At 36.7% G+C, this 18943-nt stretch overlaps 1 protein-coding gene across 35 annotated transcripts in view; it reads left to right on the plus strand.

Moving 5' to 3' along the window:
• NRXN1 (neurexin 1) overlaps positions 1-18943 on the plus strand; it is a 1174729-nt gene that overhangs the window by 929764 nt on the left and 226022 nt on the right. The window lies entirely within an intron of this gene.

Genomic DNA, 18943 nt, shown 5'->3' on the forward strand with positions numbered 1-18943 from the left:
CAAAAACAAAAACCTGGTTGGAAATTTTTTACCTTAAGGACATTGACATAACATGGAGATGCACTTTACCATAGTAGTCTTAGTATGTCTGGGACATCTTCTCAATACAAATGTTATGTATTTTTTTTTCTAAGTTGTCTTAGGAACTCATAATATCTACTTGGAAATGCATAGTTACTTTGAGGTTATTACTTTTTGGATGAATTGTAATGATCATAGCTGCAAGTGTAATCTTCTTCCCTCTCTCCCCTTATGTACACATAAAGAGATTGCTGTACTTAATTCTTATTGATCATCAATCTCATAATTTTTAAAATTATTTATTTGAGAGAGAGCGAGCGTGAGTAGGGTGGGGGTAGAGGAAGAGAATCTTCAAGCAGACTCCCTGCTGAGTGTGGAGCCCAAGGCAGTGCTCAAACTCTCAATCTCATGACCCATGAGACCATGACCAGAGCCAAAACCAAAAGCCAGACACTTAACCAAGGAGCCACCCAGGTTACCCTCACAACTGTGTTTTTTTTTTTTTTTTAAATGACGCTATTTTATTATTCCCCCAACTTTCTAAAAGGTGTTCACCAATTCTGGGAAAGTGATAAATTTAGTCCATCAGGCTAATTCTGATCCCTAGCTCATTGACAGAATTCTGTTATGAACATATAAAGTAAGACCTCACCTACCAGGAGGTAAAGAGAATTTTCCTTGAGCTATCAAATACATATCCAAAAATTACCTGCCCTCTCATCATATAAAAGGTCTTTAATCACTCATATATTAGATATTTAATCATATCCCATTCATAGCTCTGAAGTATTCTTTTTTCTGAGTCCAAGATGTGTTAGAGGAAATAGCAGATAAGAGAGAGAAGAGACGCAGCCCACAGAAAGGCCTTTTGACTGCAGTAGTGACAGTAGAAAGGCTAAAACAAGAAAACAGAGTTCAGGACTTTAAAAAAAATTGTGGCTCTGCTAGACTGTATCTTGTCCTGGAGGGGGAAAAATGGTATGAAAGATGTTCTTGGATCATTTGACAAAATGGAGACAGAGATGGTAAATTAGATCAAATAATGTATTAATTTGGTAACTGTTGTGATGATGTAAGAGAGTATCTCTGTTATGAAACATATGCACCAGTGTTTAGGGGTAAAGTGCCAGGATGTGTATAATTCACCATCTAATGGTTGAGAGAAACTAATTGTTGGTGTGGTTGTGGAAACAGAGAGAATAAATTAATAAGTAAGGAAGAATGTTAACAGCTGAATCAACGGGGGCTAGGAATATACCAATGTATGAAATAAAGGACCAAAGATGTAGATACAGCTGAGTGTCAAGGCCCAGGTAGGGCTTGAAAGTAAAGGCAGAAAAGCAACCAACAAATATGGAGAAAGCTTACTGGTTATCTGTCATGCCCTCATTGCTATTGTCTAAAATTTATTGTCTGAAATGCCATTGTGCTCTTTAAAAGAGCAGAGACTGAGGAATATTTTGTGGATCCCAAACCTGCCTCCTGGGCTGAGCTTTTTCATCAGTCTCCAAAATTCATGTGGCTATAATTTGAAAGATAATTCTGCAGTAATTGCTTTGAAGTTGGAGTGATAGGGAATACTTTCCTTCTCACTGAAGGAACCAAGATTATGTTAGTAGCTTTCAGAGGGTAGTGTTTTGCTTTGAAAATCCATCCTAATTTCATCTATGAAATGGAAGAAGAGAAAAAATATAGCCAACAATTTTGGAGGATGATAAAATATTTCTTGTAGGATTCTTGGGAAATCTTGTTAGAATTAGCGTAGATACTATTAAGCTTTGAAATTATTTGAGGGGTAATCCATAAATCCATTTAACAAATCACTAAGCATGCGCATGGGGCAAAACACTGTGTATGCTGAAGTGTAAGCACTGACCATCATCAACAAAGACCTTGCAGTCTAGATGACAAGCCAAGACTCGATAACTCAGTCATTAAGTGATAATAAAATAAAACAATGCAGGGCGCCTGGGTGGCTCAGTCAGTACAGAGTCGGACTCTTGATCTCAGCTCTTGATCTCAGGGTTGTGAGTTCAAGTCCTGTACTGGATGTGGAGCCTACATAAAAAAATAAATAAATAAATAAAAATTAAAAAATTAAACAATGCAAGAGAGGTCACATGGAATGTTCCATATGAAAGAGAGGGACCATGATTGCTGGTACTATCTTTCAATTCAGGGTTTCAGGAGGAACTTGGCTTTGAAAGATGAAAGAATTGAGACTGATGAAGAGAAGCATTTAAGTTACTGACGTTTGAGTGGATGGGGGCCCAAGCCTGGCAATAGGCTTGCAAGCCTTAGAAAACAGGAAATAGATTAGCCTAAGGAGAGTGGGTGGTCTTGTCCAGAAGGGGTAGGAAAAATGACTGAAACACTAGAATAGAGTCAGACTGTGAATGTGGAATACTTGACTTACAAGTTTGGATGGATTTTGTAAAGCTATTTAAAGTTGTTTTGTGGGGGTGCCTCCGTGGCTCAGAAGGTTAAGTGTCTGCCTTTGGCTAAGGCTGTGATGTCTAGGTCCTGGGTTCGAGCTCCTCATTTCAGCTCAGCGGGAGTCTGCTTCTCCCTCTCCCTCTGCCTCTTCCCCTGCATGTGTTCTTTCTCTCTCTCTTTCTCTCAAATGAATAAATAAAATCTTTTTTAAAAATAAAAATAACGTTATTTTTGCAAGGAAGTAGTATGATGAGTGGAAACTTTTTAAAGGGCGATTTATTTGTATTTTAGAACATTTATGCATTTGCTACTCTCTCTGTCCATAGGTAGTAATAAAGCAATTTTAAAAAGTTATATAGTCTCTCTCTAGTTTGGTATCTGGGTTGATTTTAATTATCCTTACATCTACCCAAATAAATTAGTGTCTTTCATCCAAGAGTGTCTCTAAATTCCCTTGGTAGCATGATCTATTGCCTGAGTGTCCTTGTAGCTATAAAATTCTTTCATATTTTTTAACCTAAATTCTCCCCACTGTTCTTAAGCACAGAACTTTCTGAACTGTACCCATTAATGGGATTAATTGGTCAACTTTTCTTTGCTGCATGCCCCTTTACATATTTATAAATAATTCTCATCTTACTTCTTCCCATGGTGGATTCCTTCCCTCCTCCCTCCTTCTTACCCATTTCCCCTTCCTTCATTCCTCAATTTCTGGGTTTTACTTTATCTTCATTCTCATCTTCTTGATTTTTTTATAGATTTATTATTTTTTTTTACTTGAGTATAGCTGACTCACAATGTTAGATTAGTTTCAGTTGTAGAACATAGTAATTCAACATCTGTATATACTAAGCTCGCAAGTGTAGCTATCATATGTCACCATACAACACGATTGCAATACCATTGACTATATTCCCTAGGCTGTACCTTTTATTCCCATGACATTCATTTCATAACTGGATGCTTGTACTTCCCACTGCCCTTCTCCCATTCTTTCCATCCCCCACCCCCCAAGTTTTTTAAAATGGCTATGGCACTCTGTATTATGTATATATTAACTGGCCTGATGAAATTTTTAACAGAAAGGAGCTTTACAGTCTTAAAGTTATTTAAAGTCTTTAAAAAAAAAAAAAAAAAGCAAAACTTAATCACCTTTCATGGTCCAATTTAAATACTACCCCTTCTAGGAAGCCCTTTATAATCTTCATACCCATGCTGACCAGCCTCTTCTTGGAAACTCTTGATGGATTTAGCCATTGCCACCAAGTATAAATCTTACTTGTTGTTTAGACTGTAATTTATTTATAGATAGGTCCATTTCTGTATGTTTGTCTCTTTCAAAATATCTATACCTAGCTTTGATTTTATAGATGTATCTGTGTGTGTGTGTATATATATATACACACACACACATACATACACACACACAAAATAGGTAAAGGTAAAATTATATTTGTGGTAGAGCAGAGTATGCCATTAATATTCTTCAGACAGCTTGCCAAGATCAGATGTTGCAAATTGATTGTCCTTGAGTTGGAACCTGTCCATACATGTTTTACTTGCCTACATAATGGCTGATTGAACATTTAAAATATTTTTAATCGGTTGTCAACATTTAAAAATTAGAATGTTTCACATAAACATCAGGAGCTCCACTATGTTAAAAAAAAAAAAAAAAAAAGGAGAAAAGAATAAAGAAAAAAATCTGAGTATCTGCCAAAGTGATCTGTATTCTTTTGGGAGAGTAATCAAGTGGAAATGAGCAACTGCCATTGCCTTTAGACTGACTGAAAAGACTCAGTTTTGTCAAGAAGAGCTCCATTTCTCCCTATCCTTATTTTAAAATGCTGTCTGGCTTCTCTAGGCACTTGAGTTTGTGACTGCTGTCCTAAATGTCTGTCTCAGAATTCCTTTAAGATGTTCAAGAATATCTAGTAACATTCTGAACTTGGTACTACAGTGGTTATCAGATTTTAGATGTAAGAAGAGTGACATGGTCAGTTTCTGAAAAATGAAGAGTCCTTGACCATGTGCTGAGCTTACTGAATCCGCAGGTCTAGGGAAATCTACATTTTTAAAAAAACATCACAGATGATAGTGATGGGTATGTTGTTTGTATCACATTTATCACAAGAAGTGAAAACTTCACTTATTTATTTATTTATTTATTTTTTAAAGATTTTATTTATTTATTTGTCAGAGAGAGAGCGAGCGAGAGCAAGCATACGCAGACAGAGTGGAAGGCAGAATCAGAGGGAGAAGCAGGCTCCCTTTGGAGCAAGGAGCCCAATGTAGGACTCGAATCCAGGACGCTGGGACCATGACCTGAGCCGAAGGCAGCTGCTTAACCAACTGAGCCACCCAGGCGTCCCTCAGTCTTATTTTTTAAATCTAATTTTGTTCAAACTAAATATGCTCATATATGTTAGCACTTTGAGTTACTGCTCCCATGATTTATCATGAAAAAAAAAAAAAAAGTTAAACTTGGAAAATACTATACTTTTTCCATGATGACTTGTTTCTCTTATTTGGAAGAGGGTCTTAAAATATGTTTGCTAAGTATAGATAAAATAGTCTATCTGGTTAAATAAGGGTGAAAAATTTGAAATTTTTTTCAGTTTTATCTGTAATTCCACAACCATTGTCACTTGCTCTTTGTGCCAAAACAAATGTAAGTGAGGTTTAATGAAATCCACCAGGTTATTACTGGTGGTATTGTTTCTTTTAAAATGCATGACATCATTGGCAAGCTCAGAATTCGTCTACTTGGATACTGAAAAGAATAGGACATTTCAGTTGTATGTCAGACCTTTACCTTAACTTTATGTAGTAAAAAGTAACTATTGAATTTTCTACTTAACCTCCTTGTGGGAAGCTTATGAATATTTTGGATTAATGATATGACTGTCATTCTCCTATAAAGGAATAACATTAGTTCAGGTTTACATGATGGCCTTTGTAATAACTTTCTTTCTCTTCCTGTGATTTTGAGAATGTTAAACATTTACAAAATGGACTCTTTACCTTTTATCTTCACTTCTCAACTCTTACCTGATTTCTTTGGCCCACATTTCCAAGAACCATCCCAATTGAGAAGTCAGACTTTTATGGTCACATTCTATGTTATTAAACACATGAATCACGTTGGTTTTATGACAAACTAATGGGACCATTGTTCCTATCCTTCAGAAGGTTGTTCTTCAGGGACCTTTTGAGTGTAGAGAAGAATGGAACAAGAAAATAAGATACCTTCAAGGCTAATAATCAGAGGGCAGTGCAGCCCACAAGAAGACCATTGTTAAATGTTTCAGCACACTTTATAAAACAGTCTGAGGAATCGCCAGCCTTATTGTCACATTATGGCCAACAATTATATTCTATTCGAAGTTAAAGCAAATCTATAAAGAAGGGTAAGTAGAAAGTGTGAGGAAGGGAATAAAAGAAGGGGATTTCACCTTTAGATAGCTAACAGAAGGCAGTGAGAGGTGGTAATTCGCATTCTAATTCTATTACAAAATTTGCCTAAATTCTTCGTTCATCTTTCTAACCACAAACAACTTTGGGGAATTAGTATTGTGTTACAAATGGCTCATTGAATTTCTTTTCCTACCATCAAAGTCTCCTGGGAAAGAGGTAGAGAATTTCTCTTTTTTTCAGTTTGCATTGTTTACACTATAGAGAGAATTTTTAAATATAGGAAACCAGAGTAATTGAGTTGTATTCCTACCCAGCCATCCACTGCAACTCAACAAAATTGAGAGATCCCTTAAGTGGAGGCTATCTCCAAAACCCCTGTACTTAAAAAAATTGTTTAAAGATTCCAACTAAATTTATTTGCAGTAAAATGATTAATGTTTTTTTTTCCAAGACTACATCAGTATTTTTTTTAATGGCAGCTTTTTAAGTTGGAAAAAGATGATTTAGTTTGTTTAGAATTTTACAAGTCAAATCAAGTAAGTAAAAGTAACATGAAAAGGTAAAATGCCTCTTTCTCCCTCAGAGGAAAATTAGTTTGTTTTAGGAAAAAGCAAACAAAAAAACCCCAAAATCTCTAAACAGAAAAGACAACAAAATAGAATTTTTATTTTTTCTTTTTAAAAGGTAGCTTTTCAAACATTTTTTCGTAAACCGCCTACCATCTCTTCTACTCCCGATCAAAATCAAATTTACTTTCTTCTCCAGCTAGTGACTTTCTGAGTGGCAGGCAGGCTATTTTTTGACACAAGGAATAATTAAGAAGAGCTGAATTGACTAATTGAGAGCTGTATTTTTGGTAGAGTACTAGTTAATAATGACTTGGAAGTTTTGTCCTGGCTCCGGATTTAGAAAGAAATTAAAGTTATTACATTTCTTCTTTTTAATTTTGATTGATAGGCACAGTTGGGAAATGTGGTTACAGTTAAGTAGAACAAGGTTCTGACTAAATCAAGAAAGGTTTGTTTGGAATTTCATGACAGTCTATAGATCAATGACTTGATCTATCTATCAGTAAACTTTCTGGAGAGACTGGTTGTCATTTATGGCCTTAATCTCCAGAGGTGGTTGTAGCTCTGTGCTGAGAATGAACATTTCCACAAATGCTCACCAGTCAGCCACTGAAAATACATGCGTGGGAAGCATCATAGAAATCCCTGGTCTGCACGAGCCTAGAGTTAGTTGAGTTTGAGGAACACATTCTGGCCTAAGTGAAGAAAATTTAGTCAGTTGATCTCTTACCTTTCAAACTTACCCAAGCAAAATCTTGAAGTGACAGTGTTAGAAGTATTTTCTGTTAGATTCTTTGGTATAGATAGGTCTTTGTTTAGCATAAATTAGAAATGTCATGATATTTGCAATTTCAATAACTAAAGTTAAGAGATTGATTCTTTCTCTAGTTTTAGAGGGTTATTCTCCATTTTTCTTCAGACTTACAGTGAGGTCATTTATCCCTTCCCGAATGTGTACAAATGGGTAGCTCTCTATTTATTCTATTTGATTTCCCCTTTTATTTGCTGGGACCATAACAAACAAATTATTATTTTTTATTTATTCAATCTTCCAGATAATGCATTTTGGACAGTAAAAATACTATCAGTTTGATATTCAGTTTGGACATAGGATTTCATGGCTGTCATGCTTGCTTAGGACAAAGGCATTTCTTTCCCTTTGCCTTAAAGCTTCAGCAAAATGCTATGAGCATTGTAGTACACCGAGGGTTCCTTCACACCCTTTCTAGGGAGGATAGGCATCAAATATCTGTTAGGGTATGGTGCCTTGCCAATCGATAAATAATCAGAGTCTTTCTAAGATATTACGAGTTGTAATATTATAAACAGAAATAGTTCAACAATATTAAATGAAGTAAGAAGATATGTCATAAAAACCCATTATGTTCTATCTGTAAGTCAGACCTCTTGACAAAACTAAAGGAAATTTGAATTTAGATCACTCTATTTTGAATCTTGTTTCCTGACTTGGGATCTTTACCCACCTTGGTCTGAATAATTTAGTCTTCTCAGGAAATTTTATTTCTTCTATCTGTGCAATTCAGTCCTACTATTTCTTTCATTTCTTCGAGGAGAAATGTGCTGTTTTTATAGAGCTGCATAACAACTTTCATAATTAAGTAAATGATTTTATGAAGGGAGAACTTAATTAGAAGATGAACTTTCTAACTATTTCTTCCTTTTACTCTTCCTAGCAGGGAGATATTGTTAAAGAAAATTGGACAATATTTTAGAGATGAAAAGAGAATAAAGATCTATTGTTTTGAAGACTGGGCAAGTAGGAAAAGTAGGTCAACTCCCCAGGTTGCATTTGTGAACCATTTTCTTCTCACTGATATGTTTGACATCTACACAAAATATAAGACAATGGAATTGGCCAAGATTAAATGTAGGCTTTGTGTTATCCGTATTATGTCTCAATTTTCTTGTAAGAGTACTTTTCCCCCTCAGTAGTATTACTTGATCGCAAACCGATTAGTCAATCCATAAATATCCTCTTCTACATGAGAGTTTAAAACACTACAACCAAGATAATCATAGCCTTCACTTTGATCAGACATCAGTAGGCAGCTTGTTTATGCTCTATAGTTTGTAAGAAACAAAATCAATACATGTTTCTCTGCTGCAGTGTTTGGAAACGATGTCCCTCTAAAACATGTGTATCTCCATCCACCTTATTACAGCTGCTTAAATCTCTTATAATGACTTGTAGAAAAATGTTTCTTGCTAGCTGTTTCTTTCTTACTAGCTGTTTCTTTTTAAATTTACCATGTTACCCAGTGTTAAGTAGAGTACCCTTGATAAATATTTGTTCAACATATGAATCGATGCCTTTGTTCATTACCAAGAATTCAGCCTAATCTTAAATCAACAGTAAGCAAGTTGCCTTGCAATTCCTTAAGACAGCTTTGGGAGTGGAAAGAGAAGCCCCCATTATATTCTGGTATGTGATAGGTTTGCTTTCTTGTCAAAGACAGTCCAATGAGCTAGCAGGAACTGTTGGGGGTTGGGGGAGGAGTAGCAGAGAGGTGAAGTGCTGTCTGCTCAGATTTTTAGGAATAGATTAGACATCCATCTCTTCTCCTGTTTTAAGCTATTACCTGTCAGGTGTACATCAGCTGTGTTATGTCAGGATTTTCTAGTGCATTAGTCTTTTCTCAAGGATGATATCACAAAATGGGCAACCCAAGACTGAGTTTTTGGGTATAAAAGAAGTAAAGTAGACTTCACTCAGTAATGTTTGCATCTAGGAGATTTAAGAGGAAAATGTGTGTGTGGTGAGAGAAAGAGGATAGTGGAAAAGCAGCACCTTCTGAGGGTTGTGTTAGTCTCTCACTTTGTAGTTAGACCTGGGAATCTGCCTCGTGCAATCCTTTTTTGGTCCCCAGATTGGTGATCAACTCTTGGTCTATATTTTATCAATAATTACTTGAAGTATGATGAGTTTTATTGTTTTTTGTTTCATTTTGGGTTTTTTAAAAAATATTTTTGAAGATTCTGTTATAGAGAGAGAGTGAGAGGGGCTGGGTAGGGAGAGGGAGAAACAGGCTCCCCACGGAGCAAGGAGCCCTATGCTGGCCTTGATCCCAGGACCGTGGGATCATGACCTGAGCCAAAGGCAGACATTTAACTAACTGAGACACCCAGATCCCTGAGGGTTTTCCTAATAGAGTTTTGTTAGTGGTTTGTGTCTCATGCTGTGGAACCAATTCCATGACAAGCCACTGACTTTATAAGAAATTTCATTCAGATTTTTACAACCTGAAGTCTTTATTGAATCACTTCCGCATAATCTGTTTAATGATGACCGTGAATCTCTGCTAGACATGTGGTAAGGAAAGATCTCCTGTGTTATTATTCTAATTTTTCCGATTACATTAGATTAGTATTGGCAACTATATCTCGAAACACTTTTGGTTGCTTTTCAAAAAAAATTCATAGTTCTAAATTAACTTTAGACCAGGACATCTGGGCAGCTCAGTCAGTTAAGTGCCCAGCTCTTGATTTCAACTCAAGTCATGATCTCAGGGTCCTAAGAATGAGCACTCAGAGGAAAATCCGCTTTGTCTCCCTTTCCTTCTGCCGCTCCCCCGTGCTCGTGTGTGCTCCTCATCTCTCTCTCTCTCTCAAATAAATAAATCCCAAGGAAAATAAAAACAGTTAACTTCAGACCACACAAGTGACTTGCCCTAGTATATTCTTTTGACCAGTTGACTTAATCTTGGGCTACCTTGAAATTCTTTGCCTTGAGAGTGTGAGGTTTCCATATCTAGAGGCTCACTTTCCCAAGATGTACCAGAGTAGGTTTCCCTGAATCAGACTGTGTGTTTAAGTTACTTTCAAGTAACCAGGCGAAAGACAGTCTCAGCTGCACCCGTTCCTAATTAGCTCTTATTAGGTGTTCTGCTTCACAGAAGATTTCCAAATAAAAGGGGAGTTTAAGACACAAGCAAAGAAGTGTTGTCAAGTCTTAGCTTTGCCAGTGAGATGTTTGATTCGGGAAAATAATTCCTCAAGGCTTCCGTTACCTTATATGTAAACAGTAAATGCTAGTTCCAGTGATAACTAAGACCCTTCCTGTTATATAAATCTATGATTTCTGGAGCATTTATGTGGTTATAAGGCCTTCCCCTTGAGAAAGTCTTTCTTTACCAGCCACAAACAGAGGTTTTCCTTTTCCTTTGTCTATGGGTTTAATTTGACTTTTTTTTGAGGACACCAACTGACTTACTAACTTTTTTCTTGAATTGCCACTCTAGATCAGAATTTAAATTATTAGGATTTCAGTTGATCCTTGTGTACCTGGAGAAGAGTCCATATAACACCGTGCAGGCTGGTGAAGACTACAGGTGTGGTGTTGGTGTGCTATGTCTAGTCCCCCCAAGTTATTGACACAATCATTTACCCTGGAGAGTTTTCAGTGGTTGTTCTCATATAACAAACATTCATGCATTAACTTCTCATTTGATCTTCTCTGTAATCTCCATTACACACTTGTCAGTGACCTCCATATTGTAAATTGTATTGAGGTGCATTCCCAGACCTTAAATAACCCAGGAACAAAGGGTTCCAGTGGACCTCCACCCTTCCCTGTTCTAGCAGCTTGCCTCAGCCACTTCCCCTATGTCTTCAAGCACTTCATACCTTTTATTTGGCAGTCTAGTTTTAAGCAAGCTACATGAGAACTTGTTATCTCCAACTTCACAAAGCAGCATTCTTTGGTGTTTGCACCTGTTATCTGGCTACTGGGCATTGGTTTTAGATCAGTCTTTATATTCTTGGTATGTCTAGCAATATCCTCACTACCTGCCTTGTACTTTCCCCTCCCCTCTCCTGATATCTTGAAATATATCACCTTCCAAGCCAAGTACAGTGTTATGCACATAATAAAAGTCATCGATGAGGTAGAAATATGCTTTCTCTCTCTTTTTTTTAATCCTATCAAGTGTTCCTTGGAGAGTTAAAAGGAGACATCTTTTAAGGCTTAATTTCGTAGATCTCAGCAGGCTAGGGAGAAGGAGAGCCCACAAAGCCAGAGGTTTAGAATTTACATGGAGCATTTTCCTGAATTTCTCTCTGTCTCACTGGACTGCACTCCATATTCTCTCACACAATCCATAGACATTAGACCTTTCATCACTTCTTTTCTTTCTTTCTTTTTTACTTTTGGAAGCTCCCCTGATAAAGTCAAGGTCTTCAAGGAATATAGGAAAATATAGCTGAGAACTGAAGCAGTATACGATCGAGAAGTCTTCATTTTTTTTCTTCCTTCAGGTCACAGCAGAATAAGATATTTTGAAGAGATAAGAGTTGGGAATGCGAACTAGCTCATAATGAAACACATGAAGTGGTATCACTACACACACCTGACCGTCTCCATGTGTACTTCAATTTGAAGTTCAGTTACATGGATTTTTCTGGTGCCTTAATGTCTCTTTTGAAATGATGATGCTCCTGTTGCCTTTGGATCTATACAATTAGTATGCTTTTCCAAGAGCAAAATAAGCTTCAGGTCCAATGTATTTCAATTCCTGTGTAAACAGCACATGGCACCTAGAAGTCGTTTTAGAAGTGCAGATGGGAAGAGGTCATTCTGCATCACTGTGTGTATCAGAACGGATGATGCGTGTGCACACACTCAAAACCACAACAGATAGAACTCTTTTGTTCATATCTGTTCGATCGAGCTGTTGGGACCATCTAGTGTGTTTATTTCTTTAAATACTATTGACTTGCCCTAACAGTCAACTAACCAAAACCTACCAGGGCTTTGTTAGATATTTGTCTTTTTTCCCCCTGAATAAAGCCTCAGGCATATGACTAGAAATCAGTAATTGCAAATTTCTAATTCCTGACAGGCAGGGGTTTACTCTCTCTGGCCTTTAACAGCCCATTTAGCCTCTCCAGCCTTTACCCATCAGCAAAATGTAAATAGCTGAATTAATGTGAATAAAGGGCTTTGAAGATGAAAACTGCCCTGCACTGTAAGTGGCAACAGAGCCTTTCTTCCTTTATTGAAGAAACATTTATTGAACTTAGTGTCAATTCTGTGCAGAGCACTTTAGGGATCACAGAGATGTACAAGACAAGGTCCCTGTCCTCGAGAAGGGTCAATCCCATCTTCATGACACTCAGCCCTGAACTGGGAAGTCGTGACTAGTGCGACATTGGGCTGGGTTAGCCACTGCATGATTGAGTTTGGTTCTATCTTGATGACACACAGTTACCAAAGAAAGCGCTATTTCATTATCCACAATTATAAACTCAGACAGTAAGGTTTATTTGTCAGTGAGAGTCAAAGGGATAGTCCTTGAAACACTAGCCTCTCGGGATGCTCCAGGACAAAAGTGTTAATGATTAATGAGGTCAGAAAAGAACCGCATAAATGCACTCTCTTAAAGATGTACAGAGAACATGCTTACAGCTTTTCAACACAAACAGAGAAACACATTTTTACAGATCTTATCTAATTTTACTCCATTGAATATTTATATCTAATTAATTAAAGAACCCTGCAAATTTAAAATGGGTTTCAGAGATGCCCAAATGATGCCTGAACATGGTTGCAGGAAGGCATAAGCTTCTCTTAATATGGGGTCGATAAAGACATATTTAAGTTAAATGAATTGGGCAATGTTTATGCAAAACTGTTTTTGATCATTTTGGTATCAAACACTGTTAGTCTTCATTTCTGGAGAAGAATTGGCCAGGATCCCAAATCCCTGAATACTCAACCAACTGCCTGTAGCTGCAGCCACTCCTTTCAAGACTCAACGGGGAGGATGACTGGTGCAGGGATGTCCCGTTCAGGGCATCCCGAAGACCTCAGCCGATGGTCTCTGGACTCAGTGCCCTTTTGGAGTTCACATGCTGATTGGCCATATAAGTGGTTCATAATGAATATAATAAAGAAAACTGAAATGGATTCAACCTAGAACTCCTTAAACTTGTCCAATTCCAAAGTGTTTTGTTTTTGTTGCTTTGCTTTTCCATATTTTTCTTTTCCACTGAGACAGCATATAAAATGTGTTAGAAACAACATTCCTTGCAGCATACTGGGGAGTACTTAAGTAGAGGCGACCTTCTTTAATTTCTAGTCAGGGTTTTAACCCAGATCTTTTGTCTTTCTCCTGCTTGAGGAGCTGGATCAGTCTTTCAAGCTCTGAGAAAGTTGTAGGGACGATGAGTCCTGTTCTTACGCATTGTTTTTTTCCACTTTTGGTCCTTCTGCTGAAAGCTCCACCTCACGCCATTTGTCTTTTGCCGTCTCCACAAGAGCGCCTTTTGTGAGTGGGGTAAAGGAACTGAGGAATGTTGTGGGCTCTCTTCATAGACAGGGGTGAGTGTGCCATTAAAGAGATCTTCCGAATGGAAAAATAGAAATAAATCCTCGCTTCTGGGCATTTTAGAGCAAGACTGGGAGGACATCAGTAGAAAGAGTGGGCAGAATTGTGCGTGATCTTGGGAAGACTTCATTCACATTTCTAAATCTTACTTTCCTTATCTCTACAGTGGGAATAATAACTTATTATAGAGTTGGTATGAAAGAATAAATGAGGCAACCTGCACACTTACCATAGTATCGGCATTTGTTGTTTACAGTATTAACTCTGTATGGGAACTATAAATTATATTTGATTTCATTTAACTTTTCACCATAATTGTTTGAGAGTCAATTCAAGCAGAAACATTAAAATTTAGTATGTAGACTTTCTCCCTAGCAGTAAAATGAATATTTATTTGAACCATTCATGGCATGGATAGTTAAATACCTGGGTAAATATGGTATATAATCCTAAAGTGGCCCAAAATAGGCCTTCTCTTGTTTTTGCATGGCAAGCCCACAAAGACTGTTTTTTATCTTTGAATTTATTTTTAAAGATTTTATTTTTAAGTAACCTCTACACACAACATGGGCTTGAACTCACAGCCCTGAGATCAAGAGTCGCATGCTGTAAAGACTGAGCCCTCCAGATGCCCCTAGCTTTTATTTTTTTAACCAAACTGATTAATCTGTCAACTTGGTTTTCATATTTCATTCCATGTCTCTGTACTTTAGAATTATTAATTTTGTTTTTATATCATGATGCGTTGAGCATAGTTCACGAAACTTAGCAAATAGTACAAGCAAAATAAAATTTTCCTTTAATTTGTTAGCTCTCCACCCTTTTTGAATATCTGACAATTTAATACAAACTTCCTCTATAAATTTGACTTTAATTTTCTACAACTCTTTTTTTCTTTGTGGGAAAAACTACCTTGTCAGTTTTATTCCAGTAGGAATCGGAATGTCAGGGCCATAAACATTATCATCTTTGCTTCACCAAATTGTGTGGAATTTTAGTAAAAGAATACAAGTGAAGTAGTCAGAATAGTCTCCAATTTTTCAGCTTAAGCAGAGGTGATAAGAGCTTTGAACAAAGAAAGCTGACTTTCCTTCCCTCTAGTTTTGCCTAAGTAGGACTTCAAGAAAACATGCTTATTATTCAAATAAATATTATAAAACTAAGGTATTCAAATAAAATAATTTCCCTTCTTTGACTGGCTTTCTCTGCCATCATCTAAGACATCATTAAAAACATGGGATTTTCTTTGAGATTTACTCCCTCGAGGATTTATTTGCTTCAGTTTGGTTTACTCTTCATGATAATAGCATTCGTTTTTAAACTATGTGCTTATTAGGAGCATTTGGATTTATTTTAGTTTTGGGGTTTTTTTTTCAAGATTTTATTTATTTGAGAGGAAGGCAGAGAGAGAAAACACAGGCAGGGGCAGAGGGAGAAGGAATAGCAAACTACCCAGAGGGCTCCATCCCAGGGTCTTGGGACATGACCTGAGCTAAAGGCACTTAACTGACTGAGCCACCCAGACTCCCCAGCGTATTTGGATTTAAATTCATGTTGCCCCTGGTACTCTTTTTGAGCATGAGAAATGCATGCAGGAAGCGAAATGAGAGTAATTTCACTTCATAGCATCTATTTCATTTTCCTAAGAGGCAAATCATCCACATCTCCTTGGAACTTTATCTGTATTAATATTTGTTGTTTAAACCCTGCCTTCCATTGCCCGAAGGCAGTGAGATGGTCAAGCTTCTGCTCACATGCTTCCTGATGGTATTGTGTTATTTAGGATTCTTTTTAATGCAAAACAGAGGAAATTTAACTCAACTTTGCTAAAACATCACAGCAGTTGCATTAGCGAGGACTCAAGAAAAACTGGACCCAGGGGATGAAATATGTCATTACGACTCATTACCTTTGACTTTTTCTTTATCCACCTCTCTGTGACCTATCCTGGTACCACCAAGCTCTCATCTGATCAGATATGTTTTCTTAACCTTAGCTTCATGTGCCAGGCAGTGTCAAACAAGACAAACATACTAATTCTCAAAGATATCTCTGCTTAACCTGGCACCTTGTAAAATATTTGATCAAGGTTCCATGTCTTCATTTTTTTTTTTCTCTTACCAAGGTAACTAGTCTTTCAGCCATTTTACACGTGGAATAGTGATGACAGGAGAAATACATGATGAAAGGATAAGAATGAAGGATGAACGTTAACAGGGGAGTTAATGAAGGGAAGTTCCTTTTATGAGGGTCAACATTGGTTGGTGCTTCTTGGCAAGTGTTTAAAAGCCCTTTGCTATCAAGCCAGACTTAAGACTCCTCTTTTTTTCTGCCAGCCCTTTTTCTTTTACTTCATATCTTATCTGATCTTTATTATACTTAAAGAAACTGTGAGAGGTTATTTTATTTTACTTTGATTTAAGACTTAGACGCTATTTCTGAAGGTTCAAAAACAAAGTAGCATTAAAGCTTTTGTATTTCATTCAGCAGAGTCATAAGATTTCCTGGTCCCTACTCTCTTCCAGTTCTTGTATCTCTCATACTGACAGATAAGTGAGAAGGAGTATAGTAAGTTATCTCGGAAAGAAGACATATTAAAACGGTAACATATTGCCAGTTTTCCATGGAACCTTGATGATGATAGGAAAGTAGCTGAGGAGATACTGGCAAATCTCAGAAAGCCCAACTCTGAGTAACTCACATAGCTAGGCAGATTTTATTCAAAATCAAAATATTTTTCACCGTCTTATTTTAAGTGACAAAAAATTCCACACCAGAACAGGCAGGTGCAGAATTTTGAAAATTTTTAAGTCATTTATGATTTAATAATGCTTTGAGTTATGTTCTTTTTCTTTGTCTTGTTTTTAATTCGAGCAGTGTGTTGTACAAAGGTGAAGTGAGTATTAAATAAAATATGTGTGCGTGTGCAGTATGTGTGTGTTTTTTACTTTACCTTGCCTTTTAAGAGTCCCCCATGTCTTGGTTCAGATTCAGTTATTGTCGTATGTTCGTTGATAGGCTCTGATTCCCATTATCCTCCCAGTGGATGGAGGAACCAAGAGTGACTAGGGAACTGCAAAGTAGAGCTATTAAATTTATATTTACTGCTAATCATTTCAACTCCTGGCAGACAGCCTAATTGCTAGCACAAAGAGGATGCTCATGAGAATCATGGTCATATAACTTGCCCAGTGACTCTCAGTAAGATACATGGCTGGTGAAAGCTCTTGGCTTATTGAGAGAGTAAATATTATTGCAGCTTGAGTATCCTTGTGCTGTTTCCAACTCAGGATTTATTAAATATAATTTAATGAAATATCTAATTTAAAGAGATGAGGCAAAATGTGATTAGTAGTTTTCCATCCTGTCTTTTTTGGGATGGGCAGCAATGCATAAGCTCCTTAAAAGACCAAAAACTAATCTAGGGCTTTTTCTATACATAGTTTCCATCAATGTTAATGGCTTTTTCTGGGCATAGTTTCTATTAATGTTAATGAGATGCACTCTCAAAGAAAAGAAAAGGAAAAGAGAAAAGAAAACTGATCTCCATTTGCTTCAAGTATTTTCCAGTGTAGCCCGAGAATGAACATACAGTAATAAAATACACTGACTCCAAAGACTGGGAATTATTCACCTCCTATTTTGGTTTTCATTCTGTCTTGGCTTTTCTAAAATTGCATTTCTGGAAATCTATAGAAAATATAACTCTATCAGTTGTTTCAGCCATGGCACAATCTCCCACATTTAGCATATTACAATTTTTCTTTTATCTGCAGAATGGCACCAGTAGCTACCACTTAACCAGAGCTTATACTGGAAGTGATGGAGCAATGCTTACCTATGAAGGAAGGTGAATTACAGTCTGGAAAAAAAGACAGGAAAGGTGTTTTTCTTGACATTTAGTCAAGGTCGACCAAATGTCTGCAGGGAAAGAGCAATATTCTTATATATGCTGCATGCTTAACATGCCATTTTTATAGTAATGTTTAATGTGTTCATGTTTTTGTCTATGTTTACAATCCTGCCCAGTGGCAGCCTTTTAAGAGTCAGTCTGGGGACCAAAATGGATCAAATATGTTTTGATTCTAAACATTGCAATTTTCCTTCCTTTGCTATTTGTTCTTTTGCTCTGTACTTTCTGTGGTCTCTAGAATAAACTAACATATTTCCTAATATAGTAAATAAGCCACTCAAAAATCACTCATAATTCTCCAAAATAAAAAAAAACTACCCCTTGTTTAAAAAATCTTAGTTTATACAACAGAAAAGCGCGCGCACACACACATACACACACACAAATGAACAGATTGAACTTCTTCAAAAATCTCATTTCCAAAAAGTGTCCAGGTTCTCTAATATTACCCTGGCATGAGTGTGGGCTTATATGTGTCTGTATTAAATTCTGTGGGCATTTTTCCATTTTCTTTTCTCTAATTTCTTTATTGCTAATTTTCATCCCATCTGTAACTTGGTATTCATGTCCCTAGATCAGCATATAAATGAGAATTTCATTAACTTTAAAGCTTAACTATAACCAAAAATATTAATATTAAAGCCAGAATCTTAGTTAATATGTTTTTTATGGAAGAAGACATGATTTTTCCTCTCCTTCTTGTCACTGGGTTGTCCCAGTTTCATCTGTCTTTTCAGTTTCTGGCTCAGTCTGAAAAAATGTCTTGAAAGAGAAATAGCTAGATCCCTGTTATCCCCAGGATTTCATATCCTGTCAGCCCTTCTTTCTGGTGCAAGGCCAGCATCTAATCTTATATGCTTAAAGGCACATGGGAGAGAAAACTCTGGAAATACAAGTCTGTGCTACTAAGAGACTTTAAATGAAAAAAGAAGATAATGTGGATTTTATTCAAGTGTGCTAATTTCACATTCAAATGCTACTACTGAAATGTAGGACTGCTGAGAATCAACACTGTGATTTGATGGTTAATGTTGCTGCCACATTTTCAATAAATCAAACATTGATTATAGGACAATTACAGGCGCTAGTACGGCGCTGAGTATTCAAAAGAATATAAAGAAGTATAGGCAGTTCCAAAATGGGAATGTTTATATTAACCTATATATATATGCACAAATAACAACAGCAAGTTGTTCTGAATATTGCTAAAGACAGTAAATGTTTGATTAATAAATGTATGA

Source organism: Mustela nivalis (genome assembly GCF_964662115.1).
Source record: "Mustela nivalis genome assembly, chromosome: 8".
Classification (NCBI taxonomy): Eukaryota; Metazoa; Chordata; class Mammalia; order Carnivora; family Mustelidae; genus Mustela; species Mustela nivalis.